The following is a 16,882-nucleotide window of genomic DNA, read 5'->3' as shown; positions in this document are numbered from 1 at the left end:
TTTTTTTGCTAATATTTTAAATAAGTGGTTTGTAAAAAAATAGTATTATAGAGCATTTAATTATAAATCTAAATAGTATACAGTACAAAAATTATCAGAAAAAAATATTCATAGATTTATTAATTATATTTAGGGATAATATTAAATAGGGATATTAAATGTTAAAATAAAAAGGAAAATTTTTTTTATAAAGTGATCGAGATAAAAGATAATAAATAATAAGTTGATATTTATTCGAATTGTTTGTTTAAAATTATTTTTTTTTACAATATTTTAAATAAATAATTTGTAAGAAAATTTTATTATAGAGAGATATTAATTACAGAAAGTATTGTAACAAATATTATATGTAAGAGTATGAAACTAATTTCATTTACTGAGCCAACAGATTCTAAATTAAATAAATAAGTATCTATCTATATACCTGTATTATAAAGGAGAAAATAAAATAACTAGAAAAAAAGAAGAGAAATAAAAATGATCGAATGAATGAGAGATAGATTAAAAGAAAATTAGCTGTTATTTATTGGATTAGAATTTTTGAATATTTTATTCTGGCCAATATTTCAAATAAATGATTAGTATTTGATCATATATTTATATAAGTATGTATGTGATCGTTCATTATAATGATTAATATAAAACTGTCAGCATTTTTAGTCGATGAATTATAAGAAAAATTAGTATGTATACAGTAAGCCTGACCCTATTACATAATGCTGTAACTATATATATAAAATACTATACAAACAAAATGAACAAAATATTCATAGATACTGATCAAGTAACTTTTTTAAATATTAATTCAAAATAAATACAAATGAATAAATTTAATTTTCTTTTCGTCGCGGTAGCAGTTTTGTATTTTTAAGTAGATCATAGAAGTATTTAAAATAAAATATCAAAATAAGTTAGTATAATTTACATAAATCTAATTTTTTTTTTTATATAAATCATAAAATTATTACACCAATTAATACATAAAAAAAGTAAAAGTAACTTAAATAAATGTAGTAATTAAAATGTAAGAATGTGGAACCATAACATAATTTTAAAACATCATAATATCCCTTTTATAAATACTGAACCATAATTAATTATACACGAGCAATTTTGTTGGTGTTATTTTCATTTATTTTCATTTATAATATGTGCCCATAATTATGAAAGTGGTCTAAGTCAAAATTAATAAAAAATTAATTTCACATCACATTATATTTTAAACTAAATTAATTCAATGTAATTTTCACGATATTGTCAAAAATGAACCGTTAGATAGTGTTTCTTATTTCAATATTATATAGAATTCATTTAATGTTCAAATGCAATCCTTTAAATATCTCAAAATAAAAGATATATGACTTAGACCACTTTCATAATTATGGGCATATATATTTTAACTATTTATTTAGAAAAAATATATTGACCAAAGAAAAAAATAAAATTAAATATAAATAATAAAATTATCATAGCTACTAATACAAAGACTATTAATAAAAAAAAAAATAAAATAAAATATATCACTACATACCTTGTATTAATCAGTGACCCTGATATAATCTTCCTACTCCTATTTACCAAAAACTTTTCATCGTCTATTTTCAAAATATTAACAAAAAATAATTATTTACATTAAATTAAAACATTCAACATAAACTCTTTTAACCATAAATAAATACTATCAAAAATAATAATGCAAATAAACGAAACAAAAGATCTTGGTTGCAAGTACTCTTGATTTTCTTCGCAACCGAGTATGCAAAGATCAAGATCCTTGAAAAAAGAAGAAGAAGAAGAAGGAAAAGAAGTTTAAGAAGAAGTAGAAAATGAAGAAGCAAAAGAAGGGGAAGAAAAAAATAAGGAAGAGGATAAAACAAAAAAGTAAAAGGATACCAAAGGATTCCGGAGGATGGTTGGTAGTCTGGACCGTGTCGCACGCTCTCTCTCTCTCTCTTTCTCTCTCTCTCCCATTTTATCTTACATGCGCGCAAGTGTACACACTCACACAGATCACTGTTAGAGAGTATAGTTAAATGTGGGAGCGCCTTAGGTCAGACATAATAGTGTGTTGGGCTGCAGGTTAAACTGGCGGCAGGCAGACAGGTTGGAACGGGCAAAGGAATGCCGCAGGAGTAAAAGAGAGCAAAATATCTTTACCCACCTTTTATATATATATATATCTTTCTTTCTCTTTCTCTTTCTCTTTCTCTTTCTCTTTCTCTTTTTCTTTTTCTTTTTTTTGTAATTTTTTTTCTCATGGAATATATCTGTCTTTCTTTTTCTCACCGTTCATACTTCTACATAATACATCATCCTTCTCTTCTCTTCATCTTCATTTCTATTATTCCTTATGCTTTGAATAAATAGAGGGATTGTATGATTTTTCGTTCTAAATAAAATTCAGAATACTAATCTCCTCTGACTTTGAAACAAAATTTTGTCCCATTTTCTTCTCTTTTTGTTTTGTTTTTTTCTTTTCGTTCAACCCGTTAGATAAAAGATTTTTCATATGTTGTGGGATAGGATTTATTTTTTTTTTCATTATTATAATTATTTAATTTGTCGGAATATTTCCAACGTTTGAGTGTTAAATGGTAAGACAAAAACAAGACAAGCGAAATGTCTTGATACACAGGCAGAATAAGTTTATTTCAACAATTGTATTATATGTTAATTAGATGTATGATCACGTTATGCACTACGAAACCGTACTCACTCACTCTCCTTTTCCCTACTTCCTGCTCTAATCGCGCTTCTCCCATTCCTCTGTCAAATCTTTCCGAACCAATCACTATTATTTTTCGCTATATCACTATTATCATCTTCATTCGATTGTACATATTCGGTGCGCATTTCGTGCCGATTCGAATACCTTTCTCGCAGGTTACAAATTTGATAATAAATTGAGGGTTTAATTATTATTCCATATATATTAATTTCTAGATTTAAAATAATTACATGATTCTGTGTAATTTTATTATAATACATATATAATAATCTCATCTCTTTCAAATCTTTTTTCCTTTTCCTCTTTTTGTTTTTTTACATTTTATTATCCCAAAATCCAAAAATAATATAATCGAATAAACAAAAATTAAATATCAAATCAATGTATTGGAAATTATAAAAGATCATTTCTATAATATACTGAATTTTTTGACTTAACTATTAATTATTCAAGACGTTGCATAAATTTCAATCCTTTTTTTTTTACTTACTTCCTTCCTTCCTTCCTTCCTTTCTTCCTTCTTTCTTTCTTTCTTTCTTTTTTCCCTTTTTCTGGGTACAACACGAGAAGATCTTTCGGACCCTACACCCAGTATTATTTACATTGGAATCCTGATTAATTCTTGGACAAAGTCGCTTCGAGCATTTCCTTCCAAACTGTTCTCCTCATTCCAGAACTTTGAAACTTCCTTCCTTTCATCCCTCTTCTTATCTCTCTCTCTCTCTCTCTCTCTCACACACACTCACACACACACGCATTCTCTCACAGACCCTTCCTACTGTAAGAGAAATAGAAACGAAGTTTCAGAGCCGATTCGTTGAAATCGATCCGGATAAAAGCGCCATTCCGATGATTCATTGTCTTTTCCTTCCTCTACCTCATCTTTCTTTCTTCCTTTCTTTTTCTTTATTTTCTTAGACCTTTGGAAAAGTCAAACCGTGTGACCAAATTCTAATATTCCAAAGAACAAGGATAATGATCAATGAATATCCTTCTTTTCTAACTGTACTTGAACTAACGTCAAAAGATGACAAATTTTCCTTATTGAATAATACGTTTCTTATATATATATCTTCTTTTTGGAATGGATCTATCAACTTTTCTATCGTTCAGAAATTATTATAATATTTCAATCATTTTATTTTCTAAGGAAGTGTTAATTCACTTATTTGTATTTTGAGATATTTAATATGGGTTGTATTTAAATTAATTTTATAAATATTCGTAAATGGTTAAAAAAAATAATTTTTAAGATATTAAATTTATATTTAATTTTATTATTCTATAGCAATTACTAAATTTTTTTTATTATTTTTTTAACTTTAACGATAAATAAATTAATGGAATATAAGCAAATTATTTTTTAAAGGAGTGTAAATTCATTCATTTATATTTTGAAAACGTGCATTTGAATCAATTTAAAATTATTAATAAAAGGTTATGAATCTTTGTGAGATATTATATAAAATATATTAAATTTTATCGTTCAATAACAATTAATAAATCTTTTTATTTTTAATTTTTTTTTTTAGAATAATTTGTCAATTTTCACAATTAAGAAATTAATAAAATACATTCGACATTTTTATATCAAATAATATAAGTTCGTTTATTTTTATTTTTAAACATTGAATGATTGTACATTGGAATTAATTTAAAAATTTAACACACGATCAATAAAACTATCAAATAAAAACAAAGAATTTTCTTTTACAACTACAAATAATCTTAAACCACTTCCTCTCTCCATTCATCCCACTTTCCCCAAAAATATATTCATGCAATCATATTTTATTCTAAAAAAACCTGTTTTTGTGAATTTATAACAAATATTGTACTAAATATTATATTTACACTTTCATATAATTAATATTAAAAGAGATCATTAGTATTTAATCAAAATTTGTTTGAAAATTGGACCAAAACTATTTTCAAAAATATCGCTTATTTATATATACATGTTTATGAAACAAGAATACTGTATAGAGTTTCCTTTAGCAGTTTTGTGCACTTGATGAATTTACAAAGGTTCTTAACACAGCTGAAACGTTAACGAGCATATCTTTGTTGTACAAACACGTAACAATAATATTTCAAAATCCATATGTATGTATGTGTGTATTTGTATGTAAGAGAGAGAAAGAGAGGTGAGGGAGGTATAAAGTTTAACATACCAGACCACTAGATAAATAGATCTTATGGCGTAGGTATATCCTTATGATTGTGGTAGTGAATAACTATGAAATTAACTGCAAACAGCACTTGCCCCGACTTCCGTAGCTTCTCAAGCGAATTATTATAGTTTGCCAAACTTCGACAACAGAAAGTATGCAAAAGAAAGAGAGAAATATTAATTTGCAAATTTGTAATTGTTTTAATACGTGCAAAATGTTACGTTGAATGTGATAATATAATACGAACAGAAGAATATGATTAAATCGTATGTAGCGTGTAAATTATATTATTTTAATATTTAAAAATATTATTTTTGGATTAGCGATGAAAAAGTTCGTGACTGTTATTAAAAGATATTCACAAATTTTTATATATTTTAATTTTTATATTAAAACAAATATTCCAGTTACTTGTAGAATTCGTATCGATTTAAAAAAAGAAATATTATTCGAATAAAACATTTTTCATACTTTAAAATATGCGTCGACTTGTAACTATGAACGGAAATTTTTAAATAAAATGGAAAAATTGAAAAAAATTAATTGCTACACGATTTATATTACAATAGAGAAAATCGTAATAGAAAATAAATTCTGAAATAAATTTGCTCAATTTTTTAAACTTGTTTGAAATTGAACAAAAAAATTTTCAGGTAATTAAATAAACGATCATGAATGTACAATTATAAAATCATTATTTTTAAAAGAAGTGAAAGAAAGATAAAAAAAAAAGAAAAAGAGAGAGAGAGAGAGAGTAGTAAAAAGATATTCCTATTAATACGAAATACAATCGAGATCGAGGGAAAAAGAACGATCGACGGGTAACGATACGAGTTGTATAAGATCGATTGGCCGATTCATTGCGAAGGGCCGTGTGAAAGGCGCGTATCCTATTGAAAGGTTCGTCGAACGCCCCGAGAATCTGCACCAACAACCAATAAAAGAAAGAGATAAAAAGATACAGATGAAAGAAATAAGAAAAAAAAACGAAAGAGGTAGATAGATTTTTTTCTTAAATTCAACAGTTAATTGTAATATCAATTTAATTAATACTATTTACAATATATTTTCTATTGCTTTAATATTAGATCAAACTGCATCATTATTGTTATATTCATATAAAAATAAAAATATAAAAAGAAGTAAAAAAATGCAAATACAATGGGGGCCGTGTCAAAAAGTTGCATTTGAAGAAATTTTCAAGTATATTATTTTCAAAAACAAACCTTCTTTTGTGAATAAATTTTATTTCAACACTTTCTACTCAGTTTTTCGTATAAAATCACTTCTAGCTTGCTTGCACCATTACTTACAGGACACCCTGTATATTACACCTAACAATATAATAAATGAAATTAACATAAATCTGTAAATTTTAAACGATTGATATACCTTTGTAATGCAATCTTTTCAAATTTTTATACACAGACAAATATTATAGAATTGTTCAAACAGTCAATTGTATCAATTTTTATTGCAAAATAGTATTCGATCTACAATAGAAATAAACTTTTACATAACTAACAATGAGAAACAAACATTTGTTTCAAATCTTGCGACTGACTCATCACCGTATTTAAAATAATACTCCCTTGCAATGATTTACTATTCAACCATATGATACAGTTAAAACGTAAAATTCGTTAATTCATGAAATAATCAAATAAACCATAAAAAAATAACAATACCTTATATACTTTCCTTAAACCGCTTAATTATTCTATATGAAATATAGATTCTTCACGAGTTAACAAAATTATACACTTGAATAGTACCACATATATACATAAATTACATAAATACATATATGTTCTAATTCCCTTCGGAAAGAAAGACGAAAAGAGAAAAAAAATAATAGAAGAGGTCAGTGGACGACGATTATTATTCCATAATTAGCATTCGACATTCTTCACTATCGTTCTCGTTGGTTAAAGAAAATAGTACTTTAATACCACGGAACATTTCGAAGATTCTACGTGTAATTAGAGCTTTCAACGTTTGTACCACTATCTTCCTTCCAACCTTCCAACCTTCTAAACTACCTACCTACCACCGCGGTGAGTTAAAAGCGAGAAGAAAAAAAACCATCTTTCTCTCTTTGTCTTTCTCTTTCTCTCTCTCATCTTCTACCGGTACTCTCTAACATAAATTTTCTTCCTCAAATATTTGAGCGTGGTCCACGAAAAGGCTGTCGTTTTCCAACCATCCTTTCCCTCCATTCCACCATGCTCTTCCTATCTACCACCTTTCCCCTCCACTGATCCTATCCTCTTTCTTTTTTACAGTGTTGCTATCGGCAGCATAAGGCTTACTTGTATTTCTTTCCTTCTTCTTCATCTTCTTCTTCTCTCTTTCTAACACGTTCTTGTATCTACAATCTTTTTCTCTCTCTCTCTTTTTAACACGTTTACATGCACATTCTATCTCACTTTACCTTTTTTTTTCTCTCATTCTATCTTTTTCTATCTTCTTTTTATCCCCCACTCCCCCCCTCGCACTTTTTCTCTCTTTCTAACACATTTATATCTGTATTCTTTTATCTCTTTCTTTTTCCCTTTTTAACACTTTTAAGATATACACGTTCTTTCTCTTTCTAACATTTCATATATATACTCTCATACTATTATACGTATAACACTTTTATATTATTTTATATATTTTCTCTCTCTCTCTCTCTCTCTCTCTCTCTCTCTCTCTCTTATACTGTCCGACCGTCCATCTGTCTTTATTTTCTTTTTCTCCTTTCTTTTTTTATTTTATTTTTTATCATTCGTTCTCTCCGTCTAGCCCGTTTTCTTTCTCTCGCGTGATTCTCCAGGTCTTTTATATTTTTTTTCTCTTTCTTTTTTTTTTCCTTTTCTCTCTCAGTCGTGACCGCCATAAACGTTGCGAGCGGAATGAAGTGCTTCTGGCGTTAATAAACGCGCGTAAATTACGCACCTCCGTGACCAAGAGTTACATGTATTTGCCACAGGTTTATATGTTTGCGTGCGAACTGTGTTTGTGTGCGTGTCCACAAAAGTGTTCTAACTCCCTCCCTTTCTCTTCTCCCCTCCCACTCATCTCTCTCTCTCTCTTTTTCTCTTTTTTCCTTTCTCTTGCTCACTCTCATTAACCCTTTATACGATTTTTCTCTTTACGAGAACCGACGACTACTGCCTTGTGTCAAAGGTAAAAAAAAAAGAATGTCGAAGTAAAAAGACAGGGTAGGGGAACCCGAGGGGTAGATTTCTATGATAATCAAATATAAAATAAAAAATAATAATAAAAAAAAAACCATTATATAATAAAAACGTAATAGTCTATACGTCGCATAATAAATATATATTATTTGTTAATTAGTTACATTATTCATCGGTAAAATAAATTGATAATAAAATATAGATTAATTTTGTTTTTTAATCTACCGTGACAATTAAATATAAACAATTATAAATAATTAGTCCTTTTTTTATAGGTCATGTAATAATACTATTGAGGTAATATGTTTTTATTCGTACGAGACTTTATTTTCCTGATAAATAAGATAAAATATTTAATTTACTTCTCTGTTTATTGTCATGTAATAATACTATTGAGGTAATATGTTTTTATTCGTACGAGACTTTGTTTTCCTGATAAATAAGATAAAATATTTAATTTATTTCTCTGTTTATTTGTACCGCCATTTTTACAGGACACAGTGTATACTTAAAATAATCTTCCTATACAATATTTATTATTTTTTATTGCTTTTTTATCCTTTTTTTTTTAGATATTTTTTCTTTTCGAATTTTTAAATCTATTCTACTTTAACCTATTTATATATCTTCTATCCTATTTTTGTAATTAATTTAATTCAAAAAAATCAATGTCTCATCAATATCTTTTCGCACCCGTGACGTCAGTTCAGTAAATATAAACAAAAATATATTAAACAATATCTATCAATTGTAAATAATTACACTTCTTCTATTGTATTTAATTAATTATCTGCACAACTGTACTTTCTGATTTATTGAATTTATTGTAATATACGATAAAATATATTTGTTTCTTTTTCTTAATTAAAAAAATAATACATAAGCGTAAACATTATACGAAAATATTAAATTTGTTTCCCTTTAACTATTCATAAACTGTGACATACTGAAAAATAAGCAGAAAAATAAAAAAAAATTATTGAAAGCGCCACATTAAAGATACGCGCAAATGATTCTAATCTTGAAAATCACTTGAAGCTTATCGCATAACCAGTCGTCGCGATGCATTTATCGCGATAAAAAAAACGAGCTCATTCACACACACAAACGTATACTAGTGCATATATATATATTATATACATAAAAATATAGAATAAAGATACTCTTCTAACTTGTAAAAAAGTTCAAAAAGTGCATGTAATTTACACGCTAGAACATCGATCAATCGACGTTTGATTCGTTGACCGAACTGATTTTCCCCTTTGTAACAAATTACTTTCATCTACCGAGCACTCAAAGCTTTTGCAAAGTGGACAAGATTCATTGATGCATTGATGATGATATTGAAAGAGGTAAAAATAAAAAAAGAACTTTTTACATCGATCGATAGTCTCTAACGTTGACATTTGTATTTCTGTATTAAAAAAAAAATTAAGAAAAGGGAAGTTTCCTTCGATAAAAAAAAATTCTATAGCAAAATGCCAATGTATTTGTTTTCATGAAAAATAAAAAAAAAAACAATAATACTTATTACCAGAGATTCATTGAAATAGGTTAAAGAAACTCGAAAATTCGCGTTTCGTGTTAAGCTCAAAAATTTTCAGCCCTCCCTCGTGATGGGTTAAAAACTTTTCAATCGATCGTCGTTTATTTTCAGTTTCTCGCGAACAAAACTTTTCTGACCTCACCCATATATATTTTTTCTATAATTACTTTTATTTTTTTTTAATTTTTTAATTAAACTATAACAAATTTTATTTTTTAATCTAACACAAAAGGAACAAGTAGTATATAAGAATGCATATAAATACTTTTCCTTTCGTTTAAATGAACACATTTGAGTAATGGAGGTCTTACTACTGTTTGCACAGTGTAGTACGGTCCTAACAGACCCCATAAAATTCTATAGAATTTAAACAAAATCGGTGTCCTTGTCAAAATATTCGAGATTGGGGGGAAAAAACAAAATTCTTCGTGATTTAATTTTATAAAATAAAGATGTTTATATCAACCCAATACGAACATAGAATAATAAATTCTTTTATCTAAAAGTTCATTTGTTATAGATAAATTTTCCATGGAGAAAAATAAAAAAGAAATTAAGGGCTGGTAATAACGAAATATTATTATTCGTTTCTCATGATAAAAAAAACGTTACCGGATATTTTCCATTTCTCTCTCTCTCTCTCTCTCTCTCGTACGTTCGTTCGTTCGTTCGTTTATCGAAAAATCTAGCGAAAAGTCGGGAAATCGTGTGCGCTCGACTCACTTTGATCCGATAGCGAATATCTTCCAGTCGATGAACACGTCGCGCATTTTCCTCGCACCGACGGTTCCGCGTGTTCATTCGTTTAGCGCTCGAATCGTTCTCAATTAGTCTGTGAAATGCATATTCGTTCATGCGAGTTTACAAATTTGCGTTCTCTTCCTCCCCCCTGACAACACCACCCCTGATAACACCACCTCCAACACCACCTCCACCTACTACTTCTCCTCCTCCTCCTCCATTTCTACCTCGTCACAGTCATCGTAGTCGTTTCGCTGTTAGACTCGTGTAAATCTTGGTCGTTCGTTGTGTAATTTCTTTTTTTTTTTATGTCGAGCTTACACCGCAATTTACAAATTGTATGAAACAAATGATGACGTCTTATTTGTGTTCATTTTCATAGTTTTCTTTTATTTTTTTCTTTTTGCCATTAATCCTCCATCGATTAGTGTAACTTTCAAGTTACATATTACTAATGTATCGAGAAAGATATTTTTTCTTATTAATTTAATATTTTTACTAAATAACCTATACGTCTTATTATAAAATGTCTTTTTATTGATCAGTAATAAATATTAATATAAATATTAATAAATGTTATTTATTTTAACGAAAAATTAAATGAATTCCAATCATTTTTCAATATTTTATAATATAATATTTCTCTTTTCAAAATAATTATTCGTAGATATAGTTTAAATGTTACTTAAATAATTAATTAACGGATGTAAAATAATTTCTGAATTTATATTTTCGTTTGAATAATATTTGATTTAATTCTCTATGGGCTCGTGTAAAATTTCAACTCACACGTACTAATTGTATCGATATTTTTTAAAAATAATAGTTACACAAGTTACAATTAAGTATTTATTATTATAAAATTATTGAAACTGTTGAATTCATTGGTAATCTGTATTCATAGGTTCATATTTATTGACTTAATTTTACACAAATTTTTGGTATAGTCGAGAACAAAAATTCGGTATATAAAAGTTTAATAAAATTCATTTTACATTGTTATTTCTTTTCTTTTCAAAATTTTGTATGCCTTTTTTTTGTTTTTTTGTTTTTCTTCTTCAAATTGAAAAAATGTTATTTGTAAAATTAACTTTTCCAAGATTATCCGATCTTTTTCAATTTTTGTTTGCGTTAATATAATATTCTCGAATACAAACGAGAATAAAACAGAATATAAATCATTATAATTCATTTATTTTTCCCTTCCCTTATTCTTAAAAAAGGGGATAATAAAAAGGAAAGCTATGAAGAATCGTAAAAGAAAAAACCAAATGCAAAAGAACATTTGTGAGTATCGTTCGTCCTATGATTCAAATGAAGTCCGATAACGATGTAACGATAGAACGAAGCTCGTTAACATTTAAGAAATAAAGAAATAAAAAAAGGAAGAAAGGAAGGAGGGAAGACAAAACAATCTACCAGACCGTATCCGTCCAATAGTACGATATCGTTATTTTCATGATTATCCGGATGTAGTTGTAAAGTCGTGGAATTAATTATCCTCGAATAAAAAGTATCTCCTCCTCCTCCTACTCTCAACCAATAAAAAGATCTTCAAATCGAGCGAGTTAAATAATGGATGTTCGTTTTGTTGACAAAAAAGAAATTATACAAAAAAAACTTGTTCTTATGCGACTATTAGAATTAACACTGTATAATAATAATAATAAAAATAATGTTTTATTATTTATTAAATAAGAATTAATTGAAAATAATTGTAAAGCAACGAGATAAAAGAAAACTAATAGAAACAAATAAAATAATTGTGTTTAAACATATTATATAAAATTAAATATATATTGAATAGTATTATTTATTTCAGTTCGTAGTCAAGAAAAAAAAGAATAATACAATTGGATTTACAATATGTAATTTTACAATATTTTTTGCTAAGTAAGTTAACTAAAGAAAAATAAAAAGAAATAAAAAAAAAATAAGAAAAAAAATGTATAAAAACCATAAGAACATGATTGCTTTCATTTCTTTTTCTTTCAATTGGTTTTTCTGACTACCAACTGAAATAAATAAAAAAAAAAACATAGAAACAAAAATAAAAAGAAAAAGAAAGAGGTATGGATAGCATAAGAGTGCGGGCAGAGGGGAGAGGGAGGGGGTGGAAGGAGAAGAGGAGTGGGAGGTAGGAAAAAAGAAAGAAAAGAATAGTCTAGCGTTATCTGTCCGGGACAAATTTAAATGTCTATTCAAAAGGACTGAATTGCATTAATTATGACGTCGGAGGAAGTGCATTCATTAGGTTCATTGTCATTTTAGGTTGGAAACAGTAGTAAAACGTTCAATGAAAAACAACGGTGTACTACTTCCGTCATGAAAGATAGGAGATAGCCGTCGTCTGTGAGTTAGGGGTAAATTTCGAGATAATTGAAAAAAAAAATCTTCTCTGGTCGTTCAACAATTCTAAAAGATTTAAAAATGATTCGCTTTGCAGTGCGTATCGTTTTAGATCGAAGATAATACACACACACGCGTGCGTAAGCACAAAGGGTGAAAGAGAGAGAGAGAAAATAAAAAGAAGAATTTATCTTGTTAGTTTTATTTTGAACAATCTAAATTCCTTTCCCATATCTTCTGCGTAGAAAAGAAATCATTCCCTCATCGTTTATGATTTTATTGTTATTCTTAGATAACATATTGTTTTAAGTATATTAGTTTGCATAGATTGTTATTTAATTATGTGGATTTTAATTTGTTAGTTGAATTTCGTGTGTTCAGATACGTTTAACACGTTTTAATCCCACAGGAGTCATCGGTGACCGACACTAACAAAACTAGGATCACTAAAAACATAATTCGAATAAATTTCAGTGCTTTTCGACTTTTCAATCCTACAACAAAAGGAATAAGGGTAAAGGAAGCTGATTGTAGTAGAAAAATATAAGAAAGAAAATGAAAAAGATAAAATTTATGGAAAGTAACAATGGCTGAAAATTACTTCGCAAAATTGTTCAAGGAAACTAACAAAGAAATATACAAAGATGGGGGGGGGGGAATTGATAGCAGGAATAGGGGATTGAAAGAAATAGGGTGGATTTACATAAGATTCGAAACAATTGAGTATACTCGAAACGTTTCTACCCTAATTCACAAACGCATTGAAAACAATAGTGTAAGATAAAAGGCTATATTGAAAAAGAAGAGAAGAAAAATATTGATAGAAAACGAAATAAAAAAGAATGATTAATAATAAGAAGTAATTTTATATCAAGTAATGCGCAAACATTGATCATTATTAAAAAGAATATTAAATAACAATTAATTACAAATACCACGTATCCGTTAGATAATTTTGTATATTTTTAGTTTGTAAAATATTGTCAAATTTGCGTAATTTTTAACTTTTATATTGCAACGATTTATATTACCAAATTAATAAAATTTACAAAAACTTATGCAATTAATTAGTCAGATAATATTTTATTTATTTATTTATTTATTTATTAATTTTATATATATAAAAATTTATACAATTTTTATATTATTTATATAATTAATAAATATCAAAGAAAACTCGTTTTACTTTTGTTGCCTTCAAATACATATCGAAATTTCGCTAAGTTCTGCATAAATTGATACAATTAAGAGTAAACGTCGATAATTAGTACTTAAGTATATACTTGTATATTACAAATAAAAAAATAAAAAGTAATAATAATAATTAAAAAAAAAGAGAACATTAGTACGGAGGAATTCGGAGTACTTTTTCACACGTTCCTAACCGTACGTACCGCACTCGAAGAAAATAATGGATTATCTCTCATTCACATAGACACTTACGAATACATGTTTAATATTGATCAGAGTCTAACCCATGCCCTCCCTCTTTTTGCATACACTTCTCATTACGAACGAGACCCATCAGGTTCTCTCCTTCACACTCGCTAATTTAACTAATTATAGTCGTTCGTTCAAGTTCATGCTTACGCCTCCTACTCAATCTCTCTCTTTCTCTCTCTCTCTTTTTCTCTCTTATACCCCTCCCTTTCATTTCTGTCTTCTTCCAACTCTTCTATTTCTATTCGAACAGTTCATTTGGCGAAAAGATTAATTTCATATAAAAAAAAAATAGAGAAAAGTTTTAAAGTAATATAAATTGTTTCTTAAAAACTCTATTTAAAATATATAAAGGAATATTCTTATACTCCTATTGTCGATTGAAAACAATCGATAGTTTTTTTTTTTTTTTTTTTCTAAAATAAAATATTTCAATCTATTCAATCGTGAATTTTACTAACATCACAAGGAGGACTGGGGTATTTTCCCGAATGTTATTGTTATTGAAAACAAATTGGAAAAAAATTACCAGTATAATACTTTTTTAGACTCTACAATATTATCTAATAGTATATGTATTTTTACAAAAAAAATATAAATCCTCTTACTCTCTCTCTCTCATTCTCTATCTTTATCTTTCTCTTTTATTCTATTACCTTCTCTCATACACGTGAGTATCGGTGTCGGATTAAGATCTAATTACACATGGAATTCGAGTTGCTTTAATTAGGTCGTAATACCACAGATTCATGGCAGGGTCCAACTCGTGAAACGAGAGGCGTTTGTCAGAACACACCACCGCGAAATTTGACTTGTCACGCCCTATCATCCGTCTCGAACCTTAAGACACGCGTTCAAATTAATTAATTATTTTATTACTTTCTCTCTCTCTCTCTCTATATATATATATATATATATATATATATATATATATACATATATCTTTTTGTTTCCCGTGTTTTATTTTCTATTTTTTTTTATTTGTTATTCTCGTCAACGTTAAAATTAATTAGGTACCGTCGTCTACCTGGCAGTTTGAAATGAATTTTCGTTACGCACAACACGAAAACTCATCCCAATTCGATTGAACACATCCGCAAACACAAACACACTCATAGACACGCGTACACAGAAATGGTCGACAAAATTTTAATTGTCACCAATTAAAATTACTGATCATCCTCGTATGATACCAATGTAGAATTTCGATTTATCGATTCTTTCCGTGTTACATCGTAACGCTGAACACCCCTCCCCCCTTCTCCCTTACCCATTCTCCCACACACACACACATATTTATTGAATAAAATTAGTAGATGAACCTTAACGTACATGGAAAACAAACGTATACCACTACATACGCACACGTGACCTGAACGTTTAATTTAATTGCATCTTGTTTCGCGATAATACTTCATGGGAAACGACATATCTAATGGGGAAATTATCATAACGAGATGTGGAACCCATTTCGTGTCCATTTGTGATCCTGATCATATTAAAATTGAAAAATTGATATCGATTTGTACGAGTGGAAGGGGAAAGGAGAAGTAGGAGTTTTATATCGATTTTATTTTCGTTTTTTCTAATCGATATATTCTACACAAACATGTTTTCTATTATCAGACGTCGGCGTGTCTTGTAGTTCAAGCACTTATTTCATATGTTTTTCTTCTTTTCCTATATCTTTTTTCCCTTTTTTTTTCTCCTTGTCGATAAGAAGTCGCTTTCAAACGCAGTATTATTATCGTCAAAATAAAATCTTATCGGTTTCATCGTATGGTTATCGTATTTTTTTCATGAGTTTAATGTTCAAATGGAAAAGTGTTTGTGGGTGTATTTTTTGTTTTATTTAAATTTTTAAACGTATCGTTCTATTTATTTCATCAGCTGTTGATGGATAATTAAATTTATCTGATTTTTTTTACTATGGAAATAAAACTATAGCGTAATAATTGGTCGTATTAATTAGTATAATCTTGGTTTGATTAAAAGAAATAATTTTGACGAACAAAGAAAATAGTAAAAGAGAGAGCAAAAAAATTCATAAGTCTTTGGTTTCAAACCAAAGTGAAGTTCTATAACATTACATCAAGAATAAAATCAATGTGTTTATGTATTTATATTGCAAAAAAATACAATAAAATCACATTACGTTAGAACGAAGTAGTCCGTTGCTTGTTATCTCAAGCAATGCAACTGCAACCGTTGTTACGTTGTAAGTACGGGAGTACCTTATCGGCGTGCAATCCGTAAAACGATTCGAAATATCTTTCAAGATAAGAGAAAAGCAAAGGAGGACTACGCCCTTATCTTAACAGTTTAACGCATACGTTCGCTTACTCACCTTAAAAGGGAGCACGATAATCCTTCTACTCGTAATATCACAACTCTAGTCAGTTATACTCACCTGAAAATGATAAAAAGAACAAATTATTATATATATTATTATATATCAAAATACTAATTAGAGAGAATATATTATATGAACACACACACTATATATATAAATATAATACTAAAATATAATATATATACACTATATTTTAGGGAGAGTAATAATAACATATTTCATATTTAATTAAATATTACATTAAATATAATACATGAATTAACTATGCTGTTAGAATTTGAATGTATTTTATTATTATAAATAATAACAATGGTTAAGTATTCTCTAATAAATAATTAGCATAAAAAAGTACTATTTCTTAATTAATTA

General features: G+C 27.9%; 1 protein-coding gene across 1 annotated transcript in view; it reads right to left on the bottom strand.

Annotated features, from left to right (window-relative positions):
• The window catches only part of LOC122520217 (glypican-6), a 156,948-nt gene that overhangs the window by 90,888 nt on the left and 49,178 nt on the right, over positions 1–16,882 (bottom strand). The window lies entirely within an intron of this gene.

The sequence above is a fragment of the Polistes fuscatus genome, unplaced genomic scaffold (genome assembly GCF_010416935.1).
Source record: "Polistes fuscatus isolate 324 unplaced genomic scaffold, CU_Pfus_HIC Scaffold1, whole genome shotgun sequence".
Lineage (NCBI taxonomy): Eukaryota > Metazoa > Arthropoda > Insecta > Hymenoptera > Vespidae > Polistes > Polistes fuscatus.
Note: the sequence above shows the minus strand (reverse complement) of the source record. Positions and strands in the feature narration are given on the sequence as shown.